Here is a 16,564-nt window from a genome sequence, read left to right as displayed (position 1 = left end):
TAGGAGTGTGCGAGATGAGAACCCTTGCTCACCTCTATTGTGGCCATAAAATTACACCAGATGCCACAAGAAAGGTTGGGCAGCATGTCTATTTTTTTATAGTCATTATTGTCCAGAGTGCTCATTGCCACTGAAGACTTGTTTGTCAGACATGCTCATTATATATATATATATATATATATATATATATATATATATATATATATATATATATATATGCATACAGTATACATGCGCACGCATTAAAAAGTTGATTGGTTAATCATGTGTGTATGTGACATGGATGTTCAGAAAATGAATTTTTAATTGTATAACCATAATTGTACTGATACCCACAGTTAGGCATATAATATATATGCTATGTGCCTGCTCAATCCACCTGCTATACATAGTTATTTTTATGTATAATTATTTTATATCGTTACTTTTTATCTAAATAACAGTGGATCAGCATTTATAAAACATAGACTTTGCTGGATTAGAACCCTGGCTCATATGTATTGTGGCTATTAACTTACATCTGTTGTCACAAGTAGCACTAGGGAACAGGTGTAATTTTTACATTCATTACTTTGTATGAGTGTTGACCACAGTGCAACCCCGCTTAGAGTGTTTGCACAGTAGAAGACTACACATGTTACAATATATCTTTTTAGAGATTTACAATGTCTGCTTATTGTCTTCAGATGCTGGGGAACTACAGGTGTTGTATATGCATGCTGACCACCACACAACGCTGCTTAGCATGTTTGCGTAATGGAAGGCAAAAGATGTAGCAATATATCTGTATAGAAATTGACAATGCCTGCTTATTGTCTGTGACATTATGCTGTGTTTGCACAGAGGTGAACAACACACAGATGAGACAGGTAAAGCTCAATATATTATTATTATTATTATTATTATTATTATTATGAAAAGTGTTTATTGGTTTTCAGCATTAGAAATATATGTGGGGCTTGAACCATAATCAACACATCCTATGTGCTGTGTGCTTCACCATGTTTGCCAGGTGTGCTACACACACAGTTGATTCACAGCTCTAATTTATGTTGTCCTTATCACAGAAGCAGCTTCCTTTAATTTTAAAGTATTTATCCCTTTCACTGTATTTGTGATAACACACATGCCATGCAAATATTAATTATTAAAAGAAAAACATAAACAACATTAATATTACAAAATACATTTTAGCACACATGACAGATTTTTACACAACTCTGGATTTGAATTACCATACTAATGAACCTACAAAACACACTAGGAGTGTCTTATCCCTCTTTGCCACAGAAACAACTTTGCAGCTTGAAAGCAAATCAAGTGCATACAAGCAATTATCATTTCCTCCACAGTATTAACAAGAAACATATACACTTGTACACTGTCATCCACTTATGTGTGCCTTAGGAATTTAGTGCAATGGATGATCCCACAACCGTTGATGACTATGGTTTGCATCAGTGAAGCTCCGTCTTTTCTTTGTATTGTGTTCATTCTTCTCTTAAAAGTGCTGTACTCTCAGGCATTTAGTCTGCAGTGCATTTGGTATCAGTGTCTTTTATATATACAGTTTGATACAAATTCATGACAGTGAAAAAGTTTTCAGCAAAGGCAGAAAACGTTGGCTATTAGTGAACAAAATGTGTGCTGTTTACTTCCATTTAAAAGCTTGATAAAGTTACTTCTACACTCTGTAAGTGTATCTTGGGTGACACACCCATGCAGGTAATGTAGCCTGAATTGCTGTTGTGTTTTCCTCCTCCCTCTTACTAATCATTCACAGTTGCATTACATTAGCAACTAATAGTGAGTTAGTGCCTACACTATGTTTACACCTGTCACACGACATCAAACGTTTGGGATTCAGCAGTTCTAATGAAGTCACATCCCATTTCCATCTTCACTGTGCTCAGCAGTTCTAATGAAGTCACATCCCATTTCCATCTTCACTGTGCTCAGAGGCCTGCATCTACACTATAAAAAGGCAGCTGTGTAGTTAGGAAACTTTAAGGTGAGTAGACTTGTGTATTTGGGGAAAACAGATGATTGCTATTCCTTTTGATTTATCTGCAGAGAAGGCTTCTAATGTTGCTATGGTATGATTGTATATTTCAAGCACATTCTAGATTTTGTAACATGTTACAAAGGAAATGTATATATATATATATATATATATATATATATATATATATATATATATATGGGTCACCTTTAGATGCCCGACAACGCGATCCGCCGACACGGAATCCGACGGGACGAAAACACCGACAACGCAGATGACCGACAAGGTGAGAACCCAACGGACTCGGTAAGTGTGCGATCGAGTGAGGGATTTAGTGTTAGGGAGCGGACAGGTAAGTGTGCGATAGTGAGGGACTGTGGGTTTAGGGGTGGGTTAAGTGAGTTAGGGTTAGGGTGCAGGTAGGGTGTGTGCGATAGTGAGGGACTGTGGGTTTAGGGGTGGGTTAGGTGAGTTAGGGTTAGGGTGCAGGTAGGGTGAGTGTGCGGTAGTGTCGGATCTTGGGGTTACGGGTGGGTAAGTGAGTTAGGGTTAGGGTGCAGGTAGGGTAAGTGTGCGGTAGTGTCGGACCTTAGGGTTAGGGTTTGGGTTAGGGATAGTGCATATGTTATGTAGTGTACTGTGTTGTTTACGTGTAGTGTGTTGCTGTAATGGTTTTCGGTGTTTCGCGTTGTCGGCGTTTTTTGTTGTCGGTCTTTTGGTGTCGGTTATTAGTGTGTCGGCGAAACGCGATTTCGAGGTTTTAAAGGTGATCCATATATATATATATATATATATATATATAGATATACATACACACAGATAAGAAATGGAACTTTTATCTGCATGCACTATTAGCATAAGCATTTTTGGATTTTTGGCAGGCATTTACATTTCATTAGATGGGTTATTAACTTTCATCACTCGTGTTAGTGTTAAAATTGTTATCTTACAATCTTCTTTGTTATTTCAGGAAAATGTAATGTACTATGTCAATGACACAGGGTGTTATGTTTCTAAGATGGCCCAGAAACACATCAATGGGAGTGGTGGGCAAAGAGGGAGGAGAGAGGTGACTGGCAATCATATAAAATTGACTTTTCTGTTGCAAATATGTGAACAGTGTAAGAACTGTGATGAAAGGATATATATCAATTGAATTATGTGATATTGCTTGGGTTATACAAACTTTCATTTGCTTGTTGTTTTTTGGGTGGGGAAACCAACTACCATTTGTCTGTTGCCACAACAAAAGTTGTGTTTCAAGAGATTTGCTCTTGAAAAATGTGCAGCCATCCTGTTATTTCAGTGGGAAACAATACATTACTAAAGCAGTATTCCTTGTTTTGGAGCAAACATTGGGTTGTGACTCTGAAAATGATGCATAGTGCAGGCGTTCAGGCACCATGGTGCCTTTCTGCTTGAGAGAGGGTGTGGGGATATGGTTAACAGAATGCAGATTTGGAACCAGATAGTCAGTGATATCAGTCCTGTAGGGGGTTGCACCAGGACTTATGATTAGGTGCGTCATAGGGGGACTGGTATGATTTTGTCAGTCCACTGTCAGAGATCCAGATAGCTCAGTGGAAACTGCACACTAACATGTGATTATTGTCAGTGCTGATGTGTCTGGGAGGACAATTATGTGCCAGGAAGAACTTCCAGATAGCCTTACATATGATAAGTTTTAAAATTTGCTTGTATAGTAAAATACAGAAAAAATTAACTAATACTTCCTGTGTTCTTATGAACCTATTGATAAATTAATAGAGTTAATGACACATTTGCTCAGTCCACATGGGCTGTGGGTGGAAGTGCCACCCAAGTTTCAGTTAAAACTATTCTTAACAGACATATAGACAAAACTGTGCATTCATTACCCCTCTGTGTTATTGCAATTGTGATGTTTAATTTGCGTCCTTACCTTGCTTCATATCTTCTAGGAACATCCTCCCTACCAAGTGTAGAGTCATCTGGACATGATAAGCCAAACATTTTTCTTTGATTACTGATGACCATTTGTCAGATATATGCATTTATATTTATGTGTGAGGTGGGTGTAATGAGTGTGTTTATTGCTGTAACATCTGCAGTAGTGCGACCAGTATTAGTATTTTATCATATAAATTGTTTTAAATGCTTAGTGTAGTATTAATTTTGTTCCTGTGTTTGTTGCATATTATCACAGGTGATCCTGACACTGGAAGTGTTGGACTTTTACCACCTGATGTCAGAGTACTGGCAGACTCTGATGATGATGGTGGCTAAAAAGAGGCACAGTCAGGGCGGGATGCAGAGGTTGAGTTTAACACTTAGGTTAACATTCAGCCACCCTCTGTATTTCTTGCAGACACAGCCAGTAGACCTATGTATACTTATTCCAATGAACCCTCAGATATTGGGCAAGTGGAGGGTGAGACACTTGATCAGGGTAGCATGATTACTGTGGCTTCAGTGCCAGTTAACTCTGGCTGTAATCAAAGTGTGGGTGAGGTGCCATGCAGGAATGTTGTTAGGGGTGCTCAGAGGAGGCCAACTGTCCTCCCTCCACCTGATCCTCGTGTGCCTTTACCTGCTACTTGACATATGTTTAGGGCCATCATGGAGGTGCAGGCACATTCCAGTAGGGCCCCCGAGGACATTCTACAGGCTGACATGCATGACTGCTTTCACTGTGTAGCTGATTCAATGAATTTGGTGAATGACATGATGGAACAGGAAGTGTCTGTGATGGAACGTCTGCTGGGAGGGGGACAGCATCCATGTGGACGTAGGTGAGCAGCATCATCTGCACTACTTCTGCTGCTCTGTTAGTAATATTGAGGTGTCCACACCCAGACTTGGTAGGCCATAGGGTCATGGTCCTGGGTGCACTTGTGAGGAGACCTCATCCAGCAGACATCAATCATGTTCAGGTAGCAGCACAACTGACCATGGGCATGGACATGCCAATGTAACTCCTGGCAGAGCCAGTTCTCACAGTCAGGGATGATGATGATGATGATGATGATGATGATGATAAACTGTCATCTCTACCATGCATGGTTCACACCTACCTGACATACCAGGACGTAAAGCTAGCACAGAGCTTGGCTGTCTGCTTGCAGACACTCACACATATTTCACCTTGAGTGTCCATACAGACACAAAAACATAACAGTTACATGGGTCATTCACAAGGCTTGTAACTCATTCTGTCTCAGTGGCCATTTGATAATTTATCCAGATTTCTGCCTGCTTATCTTTCTTACTCACACGCACTCACTATCTTTTGTGTCAGCCTTAGCATCCTGCCCCCCTCTCCCACAAATAACACCTTCTGCAAATGATAATTTCTGTGCCGTATCCTTGTTTCTATCTTTTGGATTCAGGGATGCAAAAGTCTTTTGTCTGATACCCAGAGTGCATAGCTGACTGAGTGCTTGGTCTATATGTGTTTGTGATGCTCTTTTGAAAATTGTACTGTTTTTTTACAGGTTTTTGTATTGTGTTTATCCTTGATGCATGAGGCCTATTAGTTTTTAAAGAACACATCTATCCACATAAATCAGTGCTGTCACATATTGATGTCATTGCTGTAAAATTCACCCACCTTCTACTTAGTTACATTAGCAAGTAACAATATGCATGGAGCTGTCTTTCATTTATTTATTTTTATTTATTTCATTCTTAACCATTTATTTTCCTATTCCAGGTTCAACACTTGCCTTTATAGTCTGGTAGTTAAAAGCATTTTAATTCAGAGCTGACTCTGTGTGATGCTAGCAGTACACAACCATTACATGGGTAAGTAAAGACTGTGAGTGTTGTCTGGCAGAAATTCTGCTGTATGTATGTGCATAGGATGAAAGTTGTACCCCCTTAGGTGGTAAGCATGTATGTCATCCATTGTCTCTTCACCAGGATGAGGGCATATTGTACACGCCTACATCTACCTATACCCGCAGCAGCTGGTGGTGCCCCCTCTTACTCCTCACCTGTGTGTGGCTGTGGTGACCTTGCCCATGGTGGTAGGATGTGTGCCCCTTCCCCTTGAAGTTCCTGCTCAAGCTGTTCTCTCAAAATAATGTTGCAAAGGATAGTACAGACAGTGAAAATTTCATCACATGTATGGGGGTTGTACTACAGGGCTCCTCCTGATGTATCTAGGCACTGGAACCCTGACTTCAGGAGCCTAAACATATGTGCTGTGATATTTCTTGTTTGAGTGTGTGCCTCATTATAGCATTCTTCAGTGGGTGAGTGCACATTTCTGATTGGCGTCATCCGTTACGGTTCAAGTGCATACCCTGCAACACCCAGTGAAAGATCTTGTAGGCTATCCCCCTTAGAAAACCTCTGATAGAGTTGAGAGTTGTGCCAGATATTGGAGTCATTGTAATTACCAGGGTTGCCAGCACTTACATTCACGATGATTCCCTTAGTATTACACACAAACTGGCAGTTAATGGAGTAGATGTCCTTTCTGTTTATATACACCTTTCCTTGTTCCCGTGGATGGTGCTTTGATATCAATGTGCATGCAGTATATCGTTCCCAGGACTTCAGGTAAGTGTGCTGCAGGGTAGAAGTCCTGCATAGTTGTAGCTGTCTCCTCAGGTAAATGGGGAAAATGTATGTACTCACTAGCATGTTGTAGCATAGCATTCAGGAATTGATGTAGAATCCTAGATGCTGATGTCTGTGACACCCACAGCTTATCCTCTGTCTGTCCCTGGAAGGCTCCTGTAGCTAATATTTTAAGTGCTACACATACCTTAGTCTCTACAGGTATTGGTTCCCCTCGGTTTGCCCTTGATCTCAGTTGAGGATGATAGGGGTTGCAGAGTTCCTGTAGTGTGTCTGTATCTACCCTGCAGCTCTTTACAATTTCCATCTCATGCAGACCATGAAAAGTTAAACAGGGTCTAAACACCATTTTCCTTCTTAGCCATGATCTATTAGCAGCAGCAGCAGCATGGACTTGGGCCTGTTGCACATACACATGCAGAAGAGCAATAGCAGCCTCTAACATTCTTTCTGTGTAGATTAGTTTCTATGGCTGCATTCCAATAGGTTTGCAATTTGAGGCCAAAACCTGCACTGAGTGTATACACAATTGCATTATAGCTTGTTGAAGAGTTCCTCCATTTTGGTTTGGTTCATTAGCATACACTTCAGCTGTTTATGCTGTAATTAGCATGCCACAATGTTTACCGTGTTTGCACAGCTCTACAGGGTGTGTAGAGCAATTTACTGAATACAGATCAGACCATGTGAGCATCAGACCTCGATAAACACAAGGTTTTAGTGAGCCTTGTAGGCTTTATTGAATCCACCCCCATGACTAACTAGCGTGTATATACCAAAGGTAGAAAAATATTATGTAGTCCAGCTAAATCTAAAGGTCATGTCAAGTCACTCCAGAGGAAATCATGCAACTCTTTATATCTCACTAATTTCACCCATTATTAAGTACAGTGCTGTTATCTGCAGCCACCAAAGAAGACATCTGAAGCAACTTGAAAACATGAAATGATTTAATCCTAAAGGAAACACATGGCCTGCAAACTTGAACTACTCAAAATAGATTCAGGACTGGTCATTATAGTTTTCTTATAAGTTATTTAGAATTGACTTCTGCTTAGTCTATAAAGCAATGTCTGATATATTTCTACTTGAAAGTTTGTGCCTAAAATGCATATTTAGCAAGACCAACATCAATCAAATCAGGGAAAAAAATTCTAAAATAAACAACAGCAATAAATAAAAAGTGATAGATACATTATTGAGTCATTTCCATAATTATGGAATACACTTCCTCTGACAATCTTATGAAGTCGGTTGTCAACTGCCTTTAATGTTATTAACATGGGAAGACTTCCTAAAGGGCAGTAGACTGTAAGCTTTACTGTCATAACTAAAGCAAATGAATTGTACAATATCTATGCTCATCACAAACTTACATTACACATTTAAAGGCATGCGTATAGCCAGGATTTTTTTTAAATGGACACTGACATCTACAAGTATAGCCAGAATTTTTTCTTTTTTTTTGGAAATAGACACCAACCTCTAAACTATCCTTTCCACAGAACAACAGCCAGGCATTTTTTTTTATTTGTATAACAAAATTATGTACTATTATTTCCTATAATATGTCTGATTTTTACATGTAGTATTTATCCCAAATAGAATCTTAAAGATTAAGTGTGAGTACTAAAATCATTGCATTAGAAGTTAAATGCAAGATCTGGCAAGAGGCAAGATGGGGGCACTCTCATTCTTTATGGAAAAAAAAAAACACTTTAACCCAAATATCATTGCAGATTATATGAAATGGATCCTTCTAATATTTCCCTCCTCGAAAAAATAATCATTCTCTAATAGCCATCGCTTGCCTAGTTCATCCAACCTCTCTCTTAAAAATAATTCCTTATTATTATATGATTTCAGGTCTTCACTTTAATAGATCAAAATCAAAATTATTATTTTTAAATAAGAAAAAAGAGTTACAAGTCAAGGAAAAAACATATCATAGGAGAACAAGAATCTACTCTAAAATATTTAGGAATAGTGTTATGCAAAAATCTAAATGAGTTAGTATCAATAAACTATAAAATATTATCAGCACAATCAAAACGTATAAGGAAAAATGGAATAAAATAATATTAACCTTTGAAGACAAGCCACAATTAATAAAAATGGTTTTATTACCTAAAATTCTGAATGTAGCATTAGCAAAACAGTTGCTTCCTGAAAGATGTTTACTTAAAGAAACAAATTCATGCCTACTAAAAGTTTTATGGTTCCCCCAAAAGAAATAGAATAGCCCTAACACACCACATTAGACCATGGAAACAAGGAGGACTGAACTTTCCAGATATTGAATCATATATAAAAGCATCCATACTCAAAACTGTTATAGATTGGATAAGCCCTAATTATTCCACTAACTGGAAAGACTTATTAACGGTTATATCAATAGATGAGTTCAATCTCAATTCTCAATATTAGACAAAACTAATAAACCTTGGTACATATTAAGTATTAGTATGCAATATAATATAACAAATCCAACTAAAACATACTTGATTAATCATTATATTAATTCCTTTAGAAAAAATTAATGCAAATATGGATTTAAAACTTTGGATTTAATTTTTAACCCTATTCATCATAACTAACAACTATCCTCATAAAATATATAAGAGAAACAATTACTTCTTGGGAACAAAATGGACTTATATGCTGGTTTCAATGTATTAAAAAATAAAGTTTTATACTTACAAATGATAAAAACTACTTATAACATTAAATCACAGGACTGGTTAACTCTACAAAGTATTCTTATGTACTCTCAAGACTTATGCAGAATAATCAGCAATTCTTCCTTTAAAGATATACCAACTCTTATAAATTGCGTATAGGGATTTATATACAATTATAATAAGGGAAATAGTATTTCAAATTTATACAAAGAACTAATAAACTATAAAACAACACCTAAATCATCATATTGGCAGTTTATAACAAAAGGTCAGTCATTACAGTTAACAGAAGAAATGAAATTAAATATTTTATTATCAGTAAACCACACATATTATACAATCCTGGAAAATATTTAATTAGAAATACTTACACAGAGCATTTTTAACCCCAGATACAATTAATAAAATTAGCTCCAACGCAAATGGAATATGTTGGAGATGTGAGCAGGTACATAAAGCAGACTGAAATCACATTTTTTATGACTGCAGTAAAATTAAATCATATTGGAATGGATTTAATTACTTTTTACAAGATTTATTCAATGAATATTTCAACTTATCTAAAGCTTTGATTCTTTTAAATGTGAATGAAGTTCCTCACTTGAATAAAACAAATATGTATTTGTTATGGACAATACTTGCAATTTCAAGAAAATGTATAACCAGAAGATGGCATTCAAAGACAGCACCAACTTTGGAAGACGTTTACACTCTACTGAGGACTTCAGCATTGATGGAAATCAAAATCAAAGAACTAAATATTTATCTTAGGCCATTGGTTAACAATCCATGGAAGAAAGTTATATCTTTGTTAGACACTTTAACAGAGATACTCTGATAACTGAAGTGTTAATTCTATACTGTGCTTGTATACATTGAATACAGCTGAAAGGTCAGGCTGAAGTAAATATTGTATATAGTTATTAAAATGTTATATATAAATATTATGAAGATATTATAATATTATCTGAAAATAAAAACTATTTGAGTAAAAAATAAATAAATAATTCGTTATCTTTACTATAACCCCAGCTTCCCACAAGTATAAAAACATCATTATTATAAATGATTTTTACTTAAACTACCCAGATCTCATGAGAAATGACATTGCTGAATTATTAGCCAATCTCAGCCTTAAAAAGTTAGTCAGTGACACTATCCATCCAAATATCAACTACCCGTCCACATCTCTTAACCAGCTTCCACTATGTGAGTCCCTAACAACCCTATCATTACCTCTAAAATATCTGTTCTTCCACCCTCATTCAGTGACCACTTTCCAATAACGCTTAAAATTATCCACCAATCAACAGCATTACCCTCCAGACTAGATACCTTCAGAACTAGCTCTACCGCCAATATTCAAAATTTCAAAAAACACCTAGCAACTATCAAATGGTCCCTCATTATCAACTTATAGAGCACCAACTCATCTGACACAGCTCCTACGAATACCCTCCTTCACCTTCAAGGCAAACTCTTTCCTCTCACGCAGTACATTTTCAAATATATCAAAAAACCCTGGCTAACCACTATACAGAAATTTCTACTCAAATTTAGAGACAATGTGTGATCTTCATGGAAACAAAGCCCTTTACCTGAAAATCATACTGTCTTTATGTCTTTGTGTAATCTAGCTAAGCAAAACATACCAAGGCATAAAACAGGCTATTTCAAACATGTGCAACTGGGTCTGCTAGGTAAACCCAAGAACTTCTGACAGGAAGTAAAACTTTTCACAGGGTGAAAATCCACAAATCCTACTTCCTCCTATGGTATCTTGTTTTCAAACTACTTGAATCAGTTGTCTTCTTACCACTTGCTGCCATACTCCATAATAGAACGACACTCTACAACCTCTACAACTTCTACTTGTTGACTCCCTCACTCCAGACTACCCAACCCAAATTACTCTGTGCTGTACTAGCACCACCTTCTCCATTCTTGCGCCCAAACTCTGTCAATCCCACCAGTTTACTTAAATGAAATCACCTCTGTTCCCACTTTCAGAAACTCAGACACTACCATCAAAACTCTGACTGCAAGTGCTTTTCCACTGGATGCGTCACCTGACTCCTTCAATTACATCACTTCTACTTTCACTCTCTGTTCTCACTTGTTGCTTACATCTCATATTTACTACTAACATTAATCTGTATTTGTTTTTCTCCTCTCTTAATAATACTTTCTCCTTATTTGAATCGTTTCCTGAACTTTTAACTTCTGTAATTAGAATGGTTTTGTGAATCAGTTCTGTTTCATTATTTTGTGAATTTCTTCACATGGGGTGTGCCTGCAAGCAAATTTTAAATAAATAAATACACTTAATTAATATATAACACCCTGGCTACAGTTATCTACTTGGTTGGGTCATTTATACCTCTTGTAATTCCGCTTATGTGTTTTAGACTGGGATATTTGGTGGTCATGCACTGGGCTAAATGTTATCCCCTTAAAAGTAAATTTGTATACCATAGCTTATATATTGTAAGCAGCTTTCACTCATGTCCGTAGGCTGGAAAACAGGTTTAGGTCTGTATGTTATCTAGCTACTTGAAAATACATGGATGAAGTTAAATTGTGTACCGGGCAACATATTTATTGTGAATTTTCCTTTTCCAAGTTGTATTCTTCTCATAGAGAGAGAGAGACAGAGACAGACAGACAGGACTTTGGGAAGAAAATGGGTTAGGGGATATCACCAATGGCTTCACCATATCAGTTTTGTCACTATAACACAATCTGTAAAACATTGGACTTGAGTACACAGAATGAGTAGAGAGGAGGAATGTTCCTATTACTACCAATATCCTTGAATATGCATTATTTGGAAGTATTCAGGTATATTATGTTTTGCCCTAAGGGGATAAGAAAAAACATTATTATGAGCCAGGGGGTTAGATATTACAGATAATGGCTGAAAATAATGGTGTTGTATTTGGCCTGAATCTGTCTGTAAAGACTTACAAAGTAAAAAAGTAAAAAGTCATGGACATTCAGAATCCATATAGCTGGAACACTTGATGTCCTTAAGGGGTCATTTGCATATATCCCATGGGCCTCTATTTCAGGAGGTTTAAGGTATCACACAGTGAAAACTCTAGCTTGGTTAGGCTTTTCTTGTGGTTTTCACTCATTTGTTTGTGTAACCTTCTTATTTTTTTGGTTTTCCTGGAAACCAAGTAAAGAATAAATGACAATCTGAGAAAGAGACTTTATTGTTTGAAAGATAGATAATCAAATACAAATACTCCTTATAGAAAAGAAAAACAGTTCCATAGAAGAGAGTACATTGTCAGGAGTAGTTTAATGTGAATCTATAGCAAGCAAGAGTTATGGAAAATAATTAGTCTAATAATCTTTTAAATTTCTATAATAGAATTATATAGCTTAAAGGTGAGAAAAGGTCATTTTGGCAATATGTGAATGATATCATCTGTCCATCCAGTTACAGATCCACAAGCCCATCTAAAGGAGTTATGGTTATTGTTAGAAAAATATGTATTAACATATGTGTGCAATGCTTATTTTAAATAAGGGAAGATTAACACGTTTTTATTCTATATGCAGTATTAGTTCTATTTGAAACTGAAAACATGCTTTTCTGAAATTGTGCTTTCTGACACTGCAAGTTGCACTCTGACCTAGTTTGCTAGCACAGCAAAATATATGTTTATGCCTTGGAAATGTACTGGAAAGCAGGTGATTTTCTGCTAGGTCAGGAAATGAAATAGAGAATAATAATAATTTCTGTAGATCCATTCATTATAGACAATAAGCTCTGTTCGTGTTGATGAAAAAGTGCACAAGCTGCAAGAAAGTTAGATACTATAAACAATGAACTGCTTCAGAAATCTGTACTTGCATTGTGCTTGAATTAGCCGTAGTACCTAGACTTGTAACATCACATAGCAAGAAAGTTATAACTGACCGGTGGTCGTCAAGGCCATCCTGTTTACTGAAAAATCTTTTTTAAACTTTGAAGAGTCAGCTAGAAATGTGAGAAACATCTGTAAAGTAACAGAATTGTGAACTGGTGATCTGCTACGTCAGTCGTAGTGGGCAATGCCTTAAAAGAAAGGTATAATAACTGTGACACTTCCTGATTTAGTCAGACAAACTCTGTAACTGCATTTGTTGTCTCCTTGCGCAAGAATAAAGATACCTGAACTGAACCTTGTGCTTTTGGTCTTTTGAAGTATTTTTCTCTGACAGTTATATTAAAAGTTCATTCAAGAAAAACTTCAAAGATATTAAAGAGTTGAGGTATAACCATATTACATTATTTGAACACATCTAGAAACAAGAAATTATACATCATTATATTAAGGAAAGAACATTTACAGCTCATTTTATTATTTCATTAAAAGGACAAAATAAGCAGTTGAAGGGGTGTTTTTAATGGCAGTCCATGCTGTTTTGCTTGCTAACTAATTATGTGATACATTTGTTTGATAAGTAGCACATTGTAAACTTTGAGTATACTTACTTTGCAAAAGATTAGATTTTTAGTATGCACGTTTTGTAAGCCTTGTGTTTGTTTAAGAGAGCTCGCTAATGCTTTTCTTTGACTATGTAGTCCAACTATAAGTTCTTTTTATAAACCTCTGGCTAATACTGATAAACAGGCATGTAGGATTCAGAGGATATTACTACACTGGGTTATAAATATGTAGCAAGGGGCTGCTGAGTGCTGAGTGAAAGCTTTGTATAATTGATAACAGATAAAGGTGTCTTGCATCTTTGTTATTTAACATATACATTTAAAATGGGGGAAGAACAGTGGTGCAGCAGATAGCATTGTCACCTCACAGCAAGAGTTTCCCTGGTTCAATTCTTGGCTGGGGTGCCTTCTATGCAGAGTCTGCATGTCCTCCTTGTGTTCCCGTGGGTTTCTTCCGGGTGTTTTAGTTTCCTCCCATATTTCAAAGGTATGCAGTAGGTGGACTGGACACTCTAAATTGGTGATAAGTGCTAGTGTGTGTGGTACGAATTAACTACCGTAGCAGGTCTAGCCACCTGGAGGTGTAAACCTTGGCTTTAGATGATTGTCACTGTTGAAATGACACCCCTACCCCATGTGCAAAAATGTGATAAAGGGGTTGTGGATGGATGGATGGATGGATGGATGGATGGATGGATGGATGGATGGATATATATTTAAAATTCCTGTAAAAGACAATTTTCTTCATTCTGAGAGCTAACACTATATACTGGACATCCCAATGGTTAAGGGAATGTTATGGTGAAACTGTTAACAGGGTCATTTTAGTACAAACCTTGGCTTTCTCAGTATCTCATGAAACTAGGTATCATGATAAAAAAAAAAAAAACATTATTATTTTTATATTCAATGATAGTCCACTTTGTAATTCTTTCAACATGTTATGTCTTGTGATATCAACACTCCAAATGTTTTCTATCTCTATTTGCATTCCCTTGTTTACAATTTGTCCACCTGATGTATTTTTTGTTGGCTGTCCTACTAGCATTGTTTTTGAAGTGCTTTTTATTTGGTACAAATTCCTTGTCTTTTTTTTTTTCTATGCTTGTGGAGCTTTTCTCCCTGGGCCTCTACTGAAAATGGACATGTATCCAGCTAGATTAGCCCAGTCAACAAATGTAAAATAAAATAAATAAATAAAATAATGATAGTAGAAAATGCTATATAACCAGTTTCTCAGCACCAGAAAATAAATTAACCCTGAGTGGGATTACTTGTTGGGTAGAGACTAGTAAAACTAGTAGCACACTAGCATTTATCAATAGTTTTCATTCTGATAACAGAATACACCATGAATAATTATAATAATAATAATAATAATAATAATAATAATAATAATAATAATAATAATAATAATAATAAAATAGATAAGAGCCTTCAGTATCACATCTCCTAACATATAGGTTCATAGGTGTGTACTAGGCTAATGGCCCTGGAGCCTTTACAAGCCTAGCCCATAGAAGTGCCCTGGCATCATGCTGCCCGATATTAGTTCCCAGTGCCTCTAACAAGTAGAGCCACTGGAGTGATCCACAGGGTGAACTTTCTGTTTCCCATTCACTTATCAGGATTTCTCTTGAAGAGGCCCAATGAAGTGCTCTGCTTGACATGTATGGGAAGTCTATTCCATAGCATGGTCAGTCTATGGGTTATGAACTTCTCCCTCTAGCATGTTCTGTTGATTGTGGTAATGAGGTTGAGGTCTCTGGAGCATGTGGTGTGGAGGGATTAGGATTTCTTTAGATGTAGCATTTCTAATAGAGCTGGGTCAGACATGGCTTTGTAAGTCAAGCAGAGATCGCCTCTTAGTAGACGATATGAGACAGAGAATAGCTGGAGTTTTTTGAGTCTGTCCATATAGGGCATGTGTTTAAGGCCTAGGATCCTCTTTGTGAGGTACTTTTGTGGCCTTTCCAGCTGTTGTATGTGTCTAGTGAGGTACATGCCAAATGGGGCATTATACTCGATGATTGGCCTAATGAGGGAAGAGTAGAGAGAGATGATGACCTCCTTCTTCCTGGATGCAAAACCCTTGGCAATGAGATGTACCACATAGAAGGACTTTCTGACCACAGTGGCAATGTGGCAGTCGAAGGAGAGTTTGCTGTCAACCTGTGTCACCAGATCTCTTATAACACCTTTAGTGTTTAGTGGGTTCCCATCGATGTGGTAATTAGTGGGAACTGAGTTTTTCCCAAAGGAGATAATGAAGCATTTTTTGGTATTAAGCTTAAGGACATGGTTACAACACCAGTCATTGGTTTCAGTGAGGCCTTTCTGTAGGATGTCTACATCACTTGGGGAGTTAATAATGGCTCCCAGCTTGCAATCATCTGCGAACTTGGTCAGCCAGATTCCTCCGTGTTGGCCTAGACTTCTGAGAAGTAGATGCCAAACAGGAGAGGACCCAGGACTGATCCCTGTGGGACTCCACTAGTGACTGGTCTGCAGTCTGACTTAGAGTCTGCTACTTTCACACTGTGAGGCAATTTGCAACCCACCTAGTAGGACTCTGCATTGTGATATCTGGCATCAAATTTGGTGAGCTTCTTAATGTTCTATAAATTTAACCAGAAAATATTCTAGCCAGCTCAAGCATTAAATGTTTCTTGTTTAAATATAAGAAATAAGAGTAGGTATGCCCTAAAGTATGTTTTTTTACTTCATTTTAGGTTGGGTGTCTTATAGCAGGTTGATCATAGCCAAACTATCTTAAACATTCTGTCTTGAAAGTGCTGCAGAATGTTATAGGCCAGAGGTTTATTTAAAGTGCACATAGTAAATGCAAATAATAAGCTTTTAGAGTTAGGA

Source organism: Protopterus annectens, chromosome 1.part2, assembly GCF_019279795.1.
Source record: "Protopterus annectens isolate FY-2018-M chromosome 1.part2, PAN1.0, whole genome shotgun sequence".
NCBI lineage: Eukaryota > Metazoa > Chordata > Ceratodontiformes > Protopteridae > Protopterus > Protopterus annectens.
Note: the sequence above shows the minus strand (reverse complement) of the source record.